This window comes from Rhipicephalus sanguineus, chromosome 1 (assembly GCF_013339695.2).
Source record: "Rhipicephalus sanguineus isolate Rsan-2018 chromosome 1, BIME_Rsan_1.4, whole genome shotgun sequence".
NCBI classification, from domain to species: domain Eukaryota; kingdom Metazoa; phylum Arthropoda; class Arachnida; order Ixodida; family Ixodidae; genus Rhipicephalus; species Rhipicephalus sanguineus.
In genome coordinates, this window is record NC_051176.1 from 95,251,232 (window position 1) to 95,267,728 (window position 16,497).

The 16,497-nt window shown below is 42.5% G+C and overlaps 1 long non-coding RNA gene across 1 annotated transcript; it reads left to right on the top strand.

Annotated features, from left to right (window-relative positions):
• Positions 1-1,747: 1,747 nt before the first annotated feature.
• LOC125758285 (uncharacterized) lies at positions 1,748-12,620 on the top strand. The gene is made up of 4 exons (XR_007415987.1): positions 1,748-2,150; positions 3,006-4,978; positions 7,360-7,460; positions 11,982-12,620. It is a non-coding gene; the product is annotated as an uncharacterized LOC125758285 (long non-coding RNA).
• The last annotated feature ends 3,877 nt before the right edge of the window (positions 12,621-16,497 follow it).

The window sequence follows — 16,497 nt, forward strand, 5'->3', positions numbered from 1 at the left end:
AGAAATCTTTTTCGGGGTTCAACCATACTTTATGTATGTTCGTGCGTGTGTTTGTATGTGTGCGTGAATATATGCGCAAGCAAAATTGAAAAATTTCGAGGGGGGGGGGGGTTGAAACCCCCAACCCTCTTCTTGGCTACGCCCCTGATCATTTTTTAAGTTTAAAAGCTTGTTATACGGGCTTATATGTTATAATATGTTATATGTATAGTAACTTTATAGTGTGACGTATTTTATCGGTTATAACTTGCATCTTACTGAAATTGAAATTCTGCTACTATTTGATGCTACTAAACGCCACTAAACGTAGCGTTTAGTAGCGTAGCGCTTAGTTTAGTAGCGTTTACTTGCAGCAAAAGAATGACAGTCGCACATGCCTCGTTCCAATTTAAAAAAAAAACGCTGTGCAGGTTAGTTGGGCCTCGACAATATTTATGCTAATTTTTTTATATAATGTGTGATGCATACTATTCGAACTATTCGATTCAAAATTATTCGAGGTAATCACTGTTCGCTTCGAACCTAAAATAAATTTGCTTTTCGGACATCCCTACCGCGAAGGCTTCTGTGCGGCGTTCCACGGTGCCTAATAGACAAGGACACAAGGAACATGCGGCGCTGCTTCGTATTGGTGAAAAGCGTCCCTTTATGAAAGCCTCCTTTCGGGACTGTGGCACGGGAGTACAAACCGGTTCGCTGCAGCGGCGGCGGCCTGCGCATCAGCTTCTCTGCAGTGCACGATTGCTAGCGGCGTTTTGAAAACAGATGAGCAACTCCGCCACATAAAAGTAACATTTACAGTAACTCTAGGGTGCGGTAAAGCTTTAGGGTGCAGGCGCTCGCAGCGACCCGTAGCGGCTGCCGCTACGGTCGTCGAAAATTAAAGGGGGGAGGGGGTAAGGGCACCGGTACCCTGTTCCTCTTAGATCCGACCCTGGAATTTTCGTGGTTGTTGCAATTTCATTCCGAGCTGCGTCTTGAGAGGTTCGTGCATGCTCGCGTGCGACTGCAAATCTTTCTAGCCTCTCCAACGCAACATGCCTAAAAAGAAAAAAGACAACCTGTTCCATGACGTTATGCAAAAGAACTCGTGCAATGAAAAGGCATCGATTCTCATTCAGAGCTTCTACGGATCCAGTATGCCTGCAAGAGTGGGCGTGAAACATCAAGGGAGGTCCCTCATGTGTACATAAATTTCATTTGACTGTTCGCTGATTCTTACTTTTAATTAATTATTTTTCTTTTTTATATGCACCTATCTTTTCCTTTCACTGTTTACATTCTGCGCGAAAATATCTGTCTTTGCGTCTGTTCATTTTATTTTTGTTCTTGATGTAACCGCTATAATTGTCAATGAATATTTCAATCATTGTACTCAAACATTACTGCGTGAAAAAGAATGTTAATCAACTAGAACGGAAACCCCGAATTTCCTATATGTTTGTTCTCTACGCCAGCATGTGCCGTTCAGAAGAAGCTAATCTGCCCGCATAGTCTCCAGAGTTTTCTTTTCTTCGTTTTACAATTTATCAGCGCCATGTGTGGCCTACACGACGAGCTTATACCGCAACAAAAAGCTTGGCTTCAACGGGAAACTCCACAGAGCGCAGGCTCACACGCGCGAAAGCACGCCAGCGAGCGGCAGCGCCGTCTGCACGCTGGATCGCGCAATCTTTCCACCTGGCAGGCGCGCTCACGACACTAAGGAGACCTTCCTAGAGCCCGTATAGTTCTGCGTTCGTCGTGTGATCGTCGTGCCGAGTTCTGTTTGTGCGGTCGACTTTTAACGCGCTGCCTCGCATTGTGTGTATTGTGTGTTGTATTTCGTGGTTACTGACGTAAGCGCAACTATACGCGGTACCAGGCAAATAGTCACCAGATGCCGACCGTGCGACTTGAATCTCTGCGACTGCTTTGTTCGGTGTGACCGACGGACGCGATTCATAGTTTTGAAGAACACCTTCAAATGTTTCCGCACGTCAGTGAGTAGCAGCGCCGCAATCCTTTGTCGACGACGCGTTCTGTCGCCCTGGAAAATGCTTTGACGCTCGGGGACGGCCGGTAGCTCGGCGATTCCTCGCTTGGCGCACCATTGGAAACCGGCGGTCATCTAGCAGTGTACGCTGCCAGCGTATTTTTTATTGCCAGAGGTAAGTGAACGTTACGCTTCGTACATTATGAGTTATTGTTATTGTAGTACGCCTTGTCGCCGAAGAAAATCGCATAACGTGTTGGTAGTGTATGCGGTTGTAGTTGTGAGGATTCTGCTCGCGCATGACATTTGTCAAGAACGTAGTCGGTAGTGTTATAAAGTTTTGGTAATTAGCTCGCTTGCACGCACTGCTCTACGCTAATATTTGCTGAAAGGAGACAACATTTTTGTCAGGCTCACCATTGTCATGCGTTTTATGCATGTCTCTCGACAAATTACTTGGAGTAACGCCGTGAAACCGAAGCTTCAACATCCATTTCGTTCGCACGAGCTCTGAAGGAATAATCATCAGCCACCGTGTGAATCGTGAATCGGTACAGTGGGAGAAATATAGTGTATTTAGGGATGTTTTCTTTAGGCGTGCATTTTATTTGTCATTATGTAACGTGACCCTCAAAAGCGTTAGGTTAGCATTCTTGGACATTGCTTATCATCTTTCAAGCAATAGATAACATAGATTTGCTAAAAATGCAATTTCTGCAGCATGACATTGTATTTTGTTCAGTTGGTTTGCCCCATTTTTATCCTTTATGCACGTTGACCTAATCTGACAAGCCGTACTTTCAGCTGAATTTTCAATTGCTTATGGCACTATATGTGCGTCCGTGTATTGAAGTCCCACCTCTCATCGCATAATAATAGCTTGTGAAGAACAACGCTTGTCTTTAATTAGCCATTTGTCAGAGCTCTTCCTCCCTCCTCAAAGGGCAAGGTGCTGCTGGCACACCTGGTTCGGCTTTTCTTAACCTTTTTTTTTTTTTTTAATGCTGAAGTTTTTTGCAACGTACTGCAGGTAGCAAACAGCAGTGCCTCGACAAACAGTGGAGTCCTGACCATGCAGTCCAGAAGGTGGCTGAGGCAAGTATGCTATAGGAGGTGCTTATTCAGGCATAAGAAATAAGCATCTGTAGCCAACGTAAAGGTAATGTACAAAGTTCCATTTAATGAAGAAGAATCTTGTTTTGAGCTAGTCATGTCGAAGGGAAACAATGAGCGCTAGATAAATGAGATGGAAATGCAGAGTAACAGTGTTATGTATGCCAGCAACCAACTTAAGTTTATTCATGCAAAAGGGTTATTTCCAACTGGTTCATTTAGGGGAAGAGCCCACAGTTTCCACGAATGGGCATACCTGGTAGCCGTTGCACAACCTGTTACTGTGTTTTCGCACTCATTATTATGTGCCACTTACTCTTGTGACGTTCCACCAAGGTGAAATTACTTCACATAAACAGCAGCGAGAAGGCTCTTGCTAGCCAGTTCAATTAAGACAGCGTTACCGTAGCTTTTAGTTCCAGTAAACCAGCTAAGCTGTATAGAAGAGCGTACTTCATGTTTGTCACCATGGACAGTGCATTTTGCCTGGGAACATGGCTTAGTTTTGCAAAGGAAAATGTTGCCTTTCTGTAAAACGTGGTACTGGGAAATGGCATTGTGCCAAAAATATTAAGGTTTATGACTTCTTGCAGCACGCATTGTTGTACAGGGGTGTTAGCGTTTTCATAAATGCAATGCATGGTGCTTGAAGAATATAGCGGCCCACTTTAAAATTTATAACTTCATGATTTCAGTATCTGGGACAGACTTTACTGCATACGATTTGTTTCTGGAAAGCTTCAACCTATCTTGCAATTCTTCAAGGCCAATACTGAATTTGCTGTGTACATTTGGCTGCACATTCTCATCACTTATGCTAAACAACAGGCTTGAGTGATGTGTGGAATTCCTGTCAATCAATTTTATTGATTACCTCGGACGATCTACTCTGCTTCCCACAGTTATTGGGTGCTTTGTGTGCATGTGCTATGCATGCTAGAAATGAAAACAGGGAATGCAGCTGGCAGCATCAACGAGTACAATGCCCATAGGCTATTATGAGGTGCGAAATGTTGCCACTGCTAGAATTTACATTATGTGTGCATGGTACAGCTGATTGTGTAATTTAGCACTTTCCAGCTACGCAGTTGGAGCGGATGTCGATCATGTTTATTGTGGTATGGCACGGCCACCAAGTTCGTGCATTCTGCATACCAGGAAACCTGACACGAAGCAACGTATTGCTGTGATGGCAGCTAAGTGAGAACGAATGAGTTTGTCTTCTCTGTACATTTGTCAATATCATTACACAGGCTTGTTAAGTGCATTCAAGCGGCTTTAGCAATGCACTTGCAGCTACAGAGCCAGTAAAGGCAGCCAATTTCATCATCAGAGTTCACTCTGCAAATCCCACTTTCCATAAAGGGCATTGTTTTGTGATAGCTTAAGGTCAAAACTTGCTCAATTAAACACTTCTTGGTGTCTGACATTACATGAATTATGATAATTGTTATATCTCATGTGAAATTATGCCATTGTTTTTTTTTTCATATTCTTACTTTGCATACACACTTTACGACTGCACCCTCCCCAACCGAATCTTTACTAGTGCTACATTCTGTTATGGGTGAAAACAATTATTGAACTAAAAACCAGACCAAGGAAAGCAGTATGATGCCCTGTAATGTAGGAGGATGCCGCTATAGCAGTGTTTAGTCTAGAGCTGAATTTAATGAGAAAGGGCAGCAATGTAGGTCATCTGTGGATATTTGCAGACCATAATTGTGTTGTGGTCATTTTGTTATCGCAGGAAGCATCTTCAAAAAGCAGTGCTACAAGGATGTGAGCAGCAGTTTCCCTTCAACGAACGGGTCAAATTCATGGAAGCCACGTGCCTGCTGCTTCTGGCCTACACAAACATGCAGCCACCATAGTAAAGTTCTTGCAAAGGTGTGAGACATCCCTATGCTGCATGGATTGAGCATGTTAATTGCCTGTTTTTTATAGCTTATAGTAATATGTCTAGAAGTGTACTTCCTTCTAGTGTATATTTACATTCTCTTAAAGGGCCAGTCAGCAAGCTCCGACTTCTTTTTTTTACACCTCCCAAACAAGCTCGCTAATTCGTACAGAGGGCCACAGGAATCACATTGTCCGAATGTCAGACACTCCACTTCTAAAAACAATAACCGCACCTCCTCTTCAGCGCTTTACCAGTCCTCTTTGCTAGCGAAGTGGTGTAATGTTGCCTATGAGCAACATTACACCACTATGAGCAACAGCGTTACTTAATGTTGCCTATGAGCAACATTAAGTAACGCTGACTGTTGAATAGTCCTCTGCAATACGAAACGGCATTTTGGCTTTGTGATGATGCAGTATCTGTGGTTGTCACAAGAGTTGCGAATTGGTTTATCTCGCCAGTGCTTTTACTGTGCTTCCTCACCGCACCGCTCTGGCACAGTGGCACATCGAGGAAGCCCCTCTTCAGGACGGTCAGGCTGAGCGAGAAACTGAAACCAGCTGGAATGTTCGTTCTATCCCCTGTGGCTTCATTATTACACCACTTAATGAAAAAATTCATGTGACAACATGTTCACGTTGTGCAAGCGTGCAGTTGTCACAAATTTTAGACTCCGGGGTTGTTTAGGGGCCCTTTAGCCTTAAATTATGAATGGTAAATTCACACGTCACGTGGTTTTCTTGCTTTATTTTTTGCAATGCTGATTTTTAAAATAGCATGTCAGCTTCTGTGAGTGGTAATTTATACATTTATCATACAAAACATCCTGCTATATTCAACAAGTGTTATTATAGATTTTTCATGGCACCAGAGCCACCTGCTTTTTGCCGTGTGGCAGCTACATGGAAGTTCATTGCTATGCTGCTTTGTTTAACTGATATCTTTTCAATCAATGCGTTTCACAGTCCAGGGTGTTTGGTGTATTTGCATCTTGATGTGTTTAATATCATACAAGTGATGGATTTTTTCTGTCTTCTAGTGTTTACTTTGCAGCTATTTAACTGTGGTTTTCAGGGGCATATCTAGACAGAAACATCAATTCTGCTAAGCTTTGGTTCGAAAAGAGACGCTGAACAGGAGTTCTTTAGGTGCATGCCCTGAGCACCAGCCCTTTGGATTACAGAAATATCTAAACTGCATAATGTCTGCAGCTCCTTGCTTAATTGCATGTCTTTCTTCAACCTACAGCTCTTTCCATAATCCTTAACATTAACCTACATTACCAAGTGAACATCCCCCGCTGCAATACAGTGGTTATAATGGTCAGCTGCTGATCTGAACTGTGCGGGTTCGATCCTTGATGGAGTGGTTGCACTTTCGGTGGAGGTGCAAATCCTAGAGGTTCCTGTGCTTTTAATTTCACGTTTACATACAGAACCCATTGTTATTATTACATCAGCAAGTGGACAGAGTGGTAATTCTAGATTGTATACATATTTAGTATAACAGACAGCTGAGCTGGTTGGTAGGTATTCATGTTAAAAAGGCAGGGCATGCAAACATGGACACAAAAGAGGAACCAAGACACCACTAATGCCAACTGGAAAGGTGGACAGTGGCACAAAATAAAGTAGACACAGAAACTTATCTGTGCATGCCCAGGCAAGAGGCGATACCTATCAATCTGGCACGCGCGATAGTCTACGTGAGAGATAACTGCTCAATCATTTGATTTCTTCTTTATGCTAGTTAATCGACGGTTGGCTCTCTTGTGCACTGCCATTATCGATATGCCAGGCCTCGACAATTGGACGCATTTCTTCATTCATGTGCTTGTACAAAACTGCATTCATCGAATTTTGGCGTGCATTTACGCTCTCAACAATGTAAAGGTAGATTAGGTGATGAGCCTCCAGTTAGTGATCTCAGCGTTTTAGGTGTCTTGACTCTCTTGTGTCCATGTTTGCATGCCCCATCTTTTTAACATGTATTCATATAGTGCGTAAGAGAAATAGGTTATCTAGTGAGTTATTTGGAAAGTAAGTTTAGGGCGAACACCAATATAGCAGTGTAAATTAAATTTAAGCGATGAATGCATCGGGCTGGATTAGGAAACAATATAATGGCGAAATATAGCCGTTTGCTCTTTGCTTATACTTGTCTCAGTTTCTTGTCTCGTATGCTTTGACAATGACCAGGTGTCGTGTTGGATGCTACCTATTGGTTATGAGCTATACATAGACAAAGCAGAGGCTGTTTGGATGCTTTCTAAACAGCTACCTCATGGGGAGAGAAAAGTTCATTTGGGTTATGTGAGGCATGCTAAAAAAAAGTCGACTTGTTTCTGATGTTTTTGTTTTCCTGGCAGACATTCTACACGAACTTGCCCAAAGGCGGAAGGAAGGCACGCACAGATGGACGCACAGAAATCATGGGGCTGCCGTAGAAGCTGTGAATGAGCATTAACCTGTGAGTATGTGTCTTAAACATTTTGCTGAAGCCTTTTATTTTGGCTGAACATTCTTATCGATGCTTTGTATTCCCTGATTTGTAGTGCAATATTGTTACACCCTGTTGCTTTCACAACAGAGCTCTTTAGTCTGGTACAAGGCCCAAAAAGTTCGACCTAGATGACCAAATTGCGGCAGCTAGTTGTTTCCACAATTAATGCATTAGTGTAAAAAACGCAATAGACGGAGCACAAGAAAAAGGAAGACACAAACAGTGCTGTGCTCGTGTGCTCAGTCTTCTGCACTGCTTTGTTTACGCTCTGTCATACCAACACACACAAGCATCCATTTTAGCTTATGTAGTAGTCTAGCTCATACACTTGGTAACGTTCTCCAACGGCAGGATTACCGGATATCTGGCTTGTGAAGTCAATCTAAAGTGCATGCCTGTTCGTGTAGACTTGTGTGCATCCACCATTGAGATGGAAATGCAGCTGTGTTTTAATATTTTAGCCAGTATAGCTCGTGAATGGAATTTGGAGCTGTGACAGCAACACTTTTATAGGGGGTGAGTTACTAAATTATTGTAGACTTGTGTGCATCCACCATTGTGATGGAAATTCAGCTGTGTTTTAATATTTTAGCCAGTATAGCTCGTGAATGGAATTTGGAGCTGTGACAGCAACACTTTTAGAGGGGGCGAGTTACTAAATTATTGTGTATTTCTCGATGTTTGCATGTTATAAAAACATAGCTGGTTAAAATTAGTCCAGATTTTACGCTATTTCTTAACATATGACCTTCCGCACTGTTCGAAGGCATTGAACCATATGAAATGCTTTGTGCCTTTGTGTGTGTGCCGAAGGTTAGGAGTCATTATACTAGAGATAGATAAAAATAGGTCAGAGGTTAAAGTAAATTTTTCGCAATCAACTTCTTGTGGGCAGTTATTCAGAGCAGGGTTTTGAAGTAATTTAGCAATACAAGCAGATTAGTGCTTCATTTTAGTGTCTGACAGTGCACACTGTTTTATTTTAGTACCTATTTGGGTCATTTCACGCCAGTGTGCCAGGTCATTTTTTGACCATTTCCAATATTTTGTAAAACTGGTGCTGTTATGTTTCAGTGTGGGAAGTAGTCATCCAAGCGTTATTTTCAGGGAAAGAATTGCATGATGCAGCAAAGACCTTTCAAACTTCGCATGCAGAAATGAAGCTGTGTCAGGCAAATTAATTGACACATGGTTATTGCGTCGAGCTATTACTACAAGCATTTGTTTCTTTAACATAGTCACCAATCTTTCATGACTATGATAGTCGAATTTATTTTGATTTCAATTTATGCTCTTTGCAGTCGTGAGGAAACATTGCAAAATGCACCATTTTTAAGTATATTGTAAAAAAGACTGAATGTTTCATGTGAAATATATTCACAGTATGCGTTCAGTGCATATACCAAGGGTTGAAAATGCTGCTGGCAAAAAGAAGCAAAAATGTCTTCAAATTGGCACTTGGAAGAAGTAGTGTTTGAACCCATATTGCGGGCTCTCTTTCACTGTGTAGCAATCCCAGCTAAAATGTTGCCTACACATCATAGTGTGCTTTCCTCGTGCGATAATTTAGACAAAGTTTTTAAGGTGTAATATTATCTTCAAGCGAAAAATAATTTTTTCAAATGAAAAATAACAAGGCTGTGGGAAGTTTCTTGGAGCTTTGCCTTCACTGCACAGCACATCATTGTTCTTGCATGGTATTTCAGACAGAAGTATTGCTTAAATCTGCAACATTTAGACTTGCACTATATGAGCACAGGGGCACCCGCGTGAATCCTGTGCCAATGTGCTGTGCAGCGAAGGTCAAGGAACGAGACTCTGTGCAGGAATCACTTCAGTAAATTTTTCCTTGCTTACGACCAAGCAGTATATATTTTTTTTTAATGGAATATAAATTGCCAGCAAAGTATACCACACAATAATGTCTTGGCGACATTTCTGTTTGGAATGCTACATAGCAAAAGCTAAGCTGCAATATGGGTCAAAAGCTATTTTTTCCGACTGTTACAGTTTGGGTGGAACGTTTCTGATTATTTTGTTTTTATAGTAGTTTTATGACAAAGTGGATATCTATTTACTTATTTATTTATTACTTGACAATACTGCTGACACCAGTAAGCAGTATTGCAAAGTGGGCTACAGTGATAAGTTACACATAAAATGATCTTGCTAAGCAAAAACAGGAGCATAACATATACAAAACACAAGATAAACCAAGAACATCTATACAACCGTCTTAAGGAAAATCATAAGGGAACAGCACAAAATACAAAGGCAATGAACTTTGGAAATCAACCTTCGGTATTCCATACGAAAGAATTAGTCTTTCTTCTGATAAATGTTAACATTAGAACTTCAGCATTTTGCAGTGTTTCCTTATGGCTGAAAAAATGTAACTTGAAATGCAAATTAGTAAACTATTTTAGCCATGAAACACTGCCACCTTCAGATTAAAGAAAGAAATATTCTGCATTAAAACGGGAACAAACAGCGCTGGACACGGGACGAAGAAAGAACAATAGACGAGGGTGCTGTCGCCTTCGTCTACCTTTTTTTTCCGTCCCGTGCCCAGCGCTGTTTGTTCCCGTTGTAATCATGTACTAACCAGCCCAGTTAGGTGCTGTCCTGAAATATTTTGCTCTAATTGCTCAAAGCAATAACTTTGTATAAGTTATCTTGCATGACGCAGTTTCACATCTGTAGATGGATGGATGCTATGTGTGTTCCCTTTAAAGCGAAGCATTGACATGCAAGTGGCCAAGCTCAATTTTTGAATTGGCTTAATGCCTTTCCTACCTGAATTAAATTTCTTTCCTTAAAAAAACTTATAATAGGTAGCTTATTTTTCGGCATTGTACAAAAGACCCTGCAAGTTTGTTTTTGGCTGCTCTCGCTGCTTTTCCACTACCAATCCTCCATCTGTCTTTTACTGATTTCTCTTGTGGATGTGTTCATCTTTATCAAGCTTTCTCTAAGCCTAGGGCTTCATGAGAGCTAGTTCCCAACACGTACATGGGTGGACATTTTTACATTTATTTAAAAGGTGGTCCGTCATTTCCATATCTCTCTCACAATCAGTGCATGTGACGCCTACTTACTGGATCTCACTTTATGACTGCATATTCTAAGACAAGATTAACTCGCTTCAGACATTGCACTAGCTTATCATATGCTTCCCTCCTTACTTCGTCCTTATTCTTGCGATAGTTACTCAGAGCTTTTCATTTTTAGTATTTGCTATCCATTAAATCATCTCCACCTCTCTGACATTGCATCTAACGCTTATCGTGCATGAAGTTTAATGCATGCTCTCAGCATCACGAAATTTCGTCCTGGAAATTAGCACTTGACTACAGGTATGATCTTTTTAGCAGCATGATCTTTTTCAACAGCAAAGGAGTTCGTTAAAAAACCACCTTTTATACTTAAAATGGGGATGACTAATTCCATACCTCGTTTATTAAAGTTAACCTCTTTCAATTTCCTTACGCTTGTTCTTTGTGTTGTGCTTGCCTCATGGTTTGCAGTCTTTATGGATCTGGTATATTTAAAGAGTTGAATAGCCGGTCACCTGCTTATGACACTGCAGCTTAAGTATTGCACCCACTATCATTGCCATAGTAGCATTTGGTACAGTAGAGGTTTGTAATGAATGTAACGAGATGTGCAGCTCATGAAATAATTGTTGAACAACGAATGTTGTTGGAGCTAGTGATTCAACAAGAGGACTCCTCTTTAGAGGGGCAACGAATTGCATCAAGGTTGCTGCAACAACTTAGACACATCAATTTGTTGAAACATTGGCTCCAACAACACGCTTTGTTCAATGGTTTGACATTTATTCAAGCCGCCATCTTCAGCTCAACTTTTGTCGCGTTAAGATGTACAGGATATACAACTGTCATGTTTTCTGATAGAATTCAAGAGCTATTGACAGCAAGCCTTGCTTCTCAATTTAATTCTCATCCTTTACGTTTACGCTTTAATCTTTGTCATCTTCAGCCTTATTATATGTGCACTGCAGCAGTAGCCCTTCGCAGTGGTCTACAATTTGCCTCGTCTTGTGCGAGCCGATTCCATTTTATACATGCGCAATTCTTCATTTCTTCACCCACATAACTCTCGGCTTTCTCGGCAGCATTAAGTACGAAAATTGTAACTGTTAAGACTTTTACTTCAACATCATGACAATAATTGAATAGAATTGGTAATGCACGTAAATAAATACTCTTGCAGTTAGAACGTAGTGTGTTTAACCCTGAGTTCTTGTGTACTATAGCAATAAGTCTTCGTGAAATCATGCTGCTTGTTCTTCATATAATTAGAACGAGTCCAGAAATATCTGCAAAATACCGTTTCTGCTTTTTTGATTTCTGAAACAGTGATGCTAATGGAGGCCATGTGCACATGCACCATGGCAATGTTTAAATGTGTATAAATTCTGAACATTGCTGTTGCTCTAGGTGTTTTCTTTCACTTCCTTTTCAGACGTACAGAAAGGAGCGAAGTGGAGCTGTCCATGGGCCGTGCACACAGTTTCATAAGCAGGCTTGCAACACTTTTGACAAATATGTTCCTGAATACATCTGCCAAAGTGGCATTTAAAGAAGCATGTAGTAGTGTACTTCACTGTTTATTTGGCATGAAGCAGCAGGTATGCTTCCGTCATCAGCAAGTTCACACAGTACAGTGCATCTACACATGGCATGCTACCCCCACATCTACCAGCTCGGGATGTGTAGCTTGATTGTAAAATGTTTACTTTGACTTAACACAACAATTATTAACAAAATGACATGAAAGTTTTGCCACCTATGCAGGCGACATTCTCAGTATACGCTGCCAAATATAAGCGGAGTTTGACCAGTCCATTAGTCGCACATTTCCTTGTAAACATCTCGTAGAGGGCTGCTGTTGTTGTTGCAAGCCAATGCGCCGTGATGAATGAACCATGATTCCAAGATTTTTCTTTTCCTCCGACCTTTGTACACGAGGTAGCATCGTCGAATTGATTAGGTCAAAGTTATGCCTTGTCATTCAGCAGCGTTCAACAAGCTCCGTCTTAGAACATGTTGCATGGGTGGTTTTCGCAACATCCTCTTTGTGTTCTTTAACCTTCGATTACCTTCTTCAACCCATTTCGTCCTATGCAAGTTGTGTCGCAATCCCCACATTGTACTTCGTAGATGATCCCGCTCTAATCTTCGGCGGTGTTTGTGTATACCTTGTCCTTAGGACATGTGTTCACAAAGCCCAAAGACCGCACACCTGCGGATGATTAGAGCAGGGTATTCTACAGAGTACGTTGTGGGGTTCATGACACCACTTACATCGGCGAATTGGGCAGGAAAATGCCAAAGACGTTCAAAGAACACAAAGTGGGAATGTTGCTAAAGCCACCCATGGAGCGCATTTTAAGACAGCTTGTTGAATACTGCAAGACGACAGGTTATAGCTTCGACCTTAACAATGCGACGATGCTGGCTCAGGAACGAAGGTGGAGGAAAACTATTGGAATTATGGTTCATGCGTCATGAAGCATCTGCTTGAAACAACAACCACAGACCCATACCGAACGTGTACGTGGACGTATGTGGCTAGTGGACTGGTCGACCTCCGCTCACTTGTTGCCAGCGTATACCGAGACTGCCACCTGCATAGGTGGCAAAGCTTCTATGGGATTTTATGGTGCAGTTGTGGTACAAAACAGTTATTTTGCATTAAGGCAAATGTGCCGTATTATATTGGACAGTACGGGCAGACCATTCTTTAGTATCTTAACGTAGGAGGCACGTAAGAAGACCTTCTTTGAAGGAAATTGTTTTATTCTGGTCACGGAACAGTGCTCTCATTCAAACAAAGTGACGGAGTGCTTTGTTTTATCTGTGGTAACGAAAGCACTTCGTAAGAAGACTCCTTTTTAGAGAAATCGTTTAATTCGGATCGCGGAAAAGTGCTCGGCACCGCTATACCTTCAGCTTTGTCCGTGTTTAGGGGCCAGATTTTTTGCAGTGTAGTACAGTCCGCACCCTTAGGATTAGAGATAGATACGCTCTTGCGGTTTGCCGCTCGAGAGCCAAATTCATGCTTTCGGTTTCGCAGTGCCGCCTAATCGGGGGTGCGTGCATATTGCCACGTGCGTTTCTTATTATCACTTTTGCTCCGTTCGGTTTTCGCGCACAAATACTGTCAGCAACGCTCAGCGCAAACTGCGCCTCACTGTTCGAGAAGCTTCGCGATTGTTGTAGATCGTTTTGTTAAGATTGCGTGCAAGACGCGAACACTCGAGCTTATTCTAGAGCTTGCGCGACAGCCAGCGATAAAGCTGGAATATTCGACGGCACATGTATAAATGCCGACACGCTTCGCTTCGCTTAATTTATGAGCAATTTTCGTCGAGAGAAATAAATTATATGCGCAGTGAAAATGGCGGAATATGTCCAAAAATAAATTCATATTCAAAAGCAACCAGTTACACCGTACGATTAACAAACTTAGTTCTTGATAATTTTTTTATTTTGGAGTCATAAAATGCAATATAAATTTGAAGCCGCGCAGTTCCATCACATGTAACGGCTTCCTTTCCGCTACAGCTGAACGGTTTGACTTTATGATTACGTGTCAGTGAAGCACTCTGGTGAAGAACACAAGCATGTCAACTTTCTTGCTCTTCAGCCTGCTCCTCCGGCTTCACTGTGCGCCACGCGCGCGGGGAACCAAGTTTATGCTGCAATGAGTTCGCGCTGTTGTTTTTATACTATCGATAGTACTTATTATCGATAGCACTATCGATAGTATTTTTACCATCGATAGTTCGATAGTGACTCCGCTATCGATAGTATCGATAGTACCATCGATAGTTCTGCATCACTAACAGTGACCCTCATCATGCCCTATCAGGAGTCGACCATTGAGAGTGATTTACACTATTTTATTGCAAATACATCTTACTACGACTTCTGATGCGAAAGCTTTGTATTCATCTACGTTTGTATGATTACTGTTCAGCATACCTTTAAACTACCGGGAACGAGTCAGCAAACGTTGATTTATTAACGTATGGGTTATACGCTGCAAAATATAATAAATAAATACTCCGCACATCCTACGAAATATTTCATGTCACCGTCGTGCATCCCCTTTTGACACGTGTTCTCAACCTTCTTATTTCTTGTTTAAACTTCAAGTACTTACGATGCGCTTACACGGCAGCTGCTGAAAACATGGATTTAATAGAGAGTTGTTGCCTGTAACGACCATTTAATTTATTTGAATGACATCACACGTCGCTTGTCATGCGCTTAAAACTCCGAACAAAGGAATTGAATTTAAGGAACGGGCCAGGGGCGTAGCCAGAATTTTTTTTAGGGGGGGGGGGGGGGGGTCAACCATACTTTATGTATGATCGTGCGTGTATATACACGCAAGCAAAATTGAAACTTTTTGGGGGGTTTCAACGCTGCCAACCCCCCTCTCCTTGGCTACGGCCCTGGAGCAGGCTTGGCAACCGAACACGCGCAGCACGCTGTATACGTATATTGCACTTTAACGTAGACCCGGTAGCCGAAGCCCGAACGCTGAAATCAGTGATCGAAAATGGGCCGGAAAGTCATTTTGAGTGCGCCACAGCCATAGGACAATTGCGAAAAGAAATCGTCGCCATACATGCAGATGTACACATTCATGGCTTCGTGGCTAGCCGACGACACCAGGAGCAATCGACACAGAACGTGCTCCTGACGGCAACTCCGCTCGATTTTGCTGGGCATTTTGCTTGAACATTCAGTACAAATTGCTTTATGAAGCTGCCCACTGATGTTTCAATAACTCGAGCAGGAGAGACTGGCCGGTAGCGTCGAGCAGCCTTCACGCAGCGAGCGCGCGCGCGAAGAGCGGAACCCGAGTGTCCTCTCGGACGTCACACGCGAGAGGGCGCCAATTAAAGATCTCGAGGCCAATAGGGCCTAGGTTCGATTCTCGCTCGAACCTTATATTTGTATTATTTATTTCATTTGCATCTTTCTCAATTTTTCGGTCACGGACAAGATGATGATTTTTTCGCTTAAACCAACGACGCCGGCACCGACGGCGCCGCCGACACCGGAATTTCTGCGAAACGAGCACATTAACAATGTCGTGTTAAAATGCGCGCAACCTCAAATGACAAGTGACTTTGATAAAAGATCAGATTGTCATATCAGAAACGGCTGATCGCTGACAAGCCCACGATCATGAATTATTGGAAAATGGCGCTTTTAAATAAGCATGTGACCGGCGCACCTTCGAGGGCTGCATTTGCGTACACCCGCATTTCTGTACACTCACTGGGCCGGGTTACTCGCAAACTATGCCGCCGCGGCCACCGAAATCTGTAACTCACAGAAGCGAGAACTCAGTGCCATTCCATTCTGTCAGCATGGGTGAGCAGCGGAGCTGACGGGAGCCAAATCTCCTTTGGTCTAAGGGTCGAGTAAGCGTGTAGGTTCATTGTAGGATGCGGCCTTCCCCAGAACGCTGTTCTCAGGGCGGAAGGGGGGGGGGGACTTCTTTGTAATGTTCGTCAGTATTCTGAGCAGCCCCTAAAGGGGTACTAACGACAAACTACAAATTATGCTAGCGTGAAAGGTTAATGCTTGAGAATGAAGAGAAAGCAATAGAGATAGAGAGAATAGAAGTAAACAGAGAAAAAAAAAAGACAGAAAAAAACAGAGACAAGAGAGAAAAAGAGAAAGAGACAGGAAGAAAGAAAGAGAGAACTAAAGGGAAACAAAGAAGGCCGCCCAGCTCCGCACTTCCTTCAGGCTTGGCACCATTAGTGCGCAGTTGCGTTAATTTTGTTTATGGTGGTTTTGCACCGCGTGTACAACGCCTTCATACTGTTTAAAAACATTCATTGTCGGTGATCATAGGCGTTTGGCCATTTGTTGGGTCCAGGGAATATGGCTCCAGGCACGGACGCGTTCGGGCGCCAGATGTCGAGCTCTGCACAAGCGGTTCCAGCGGC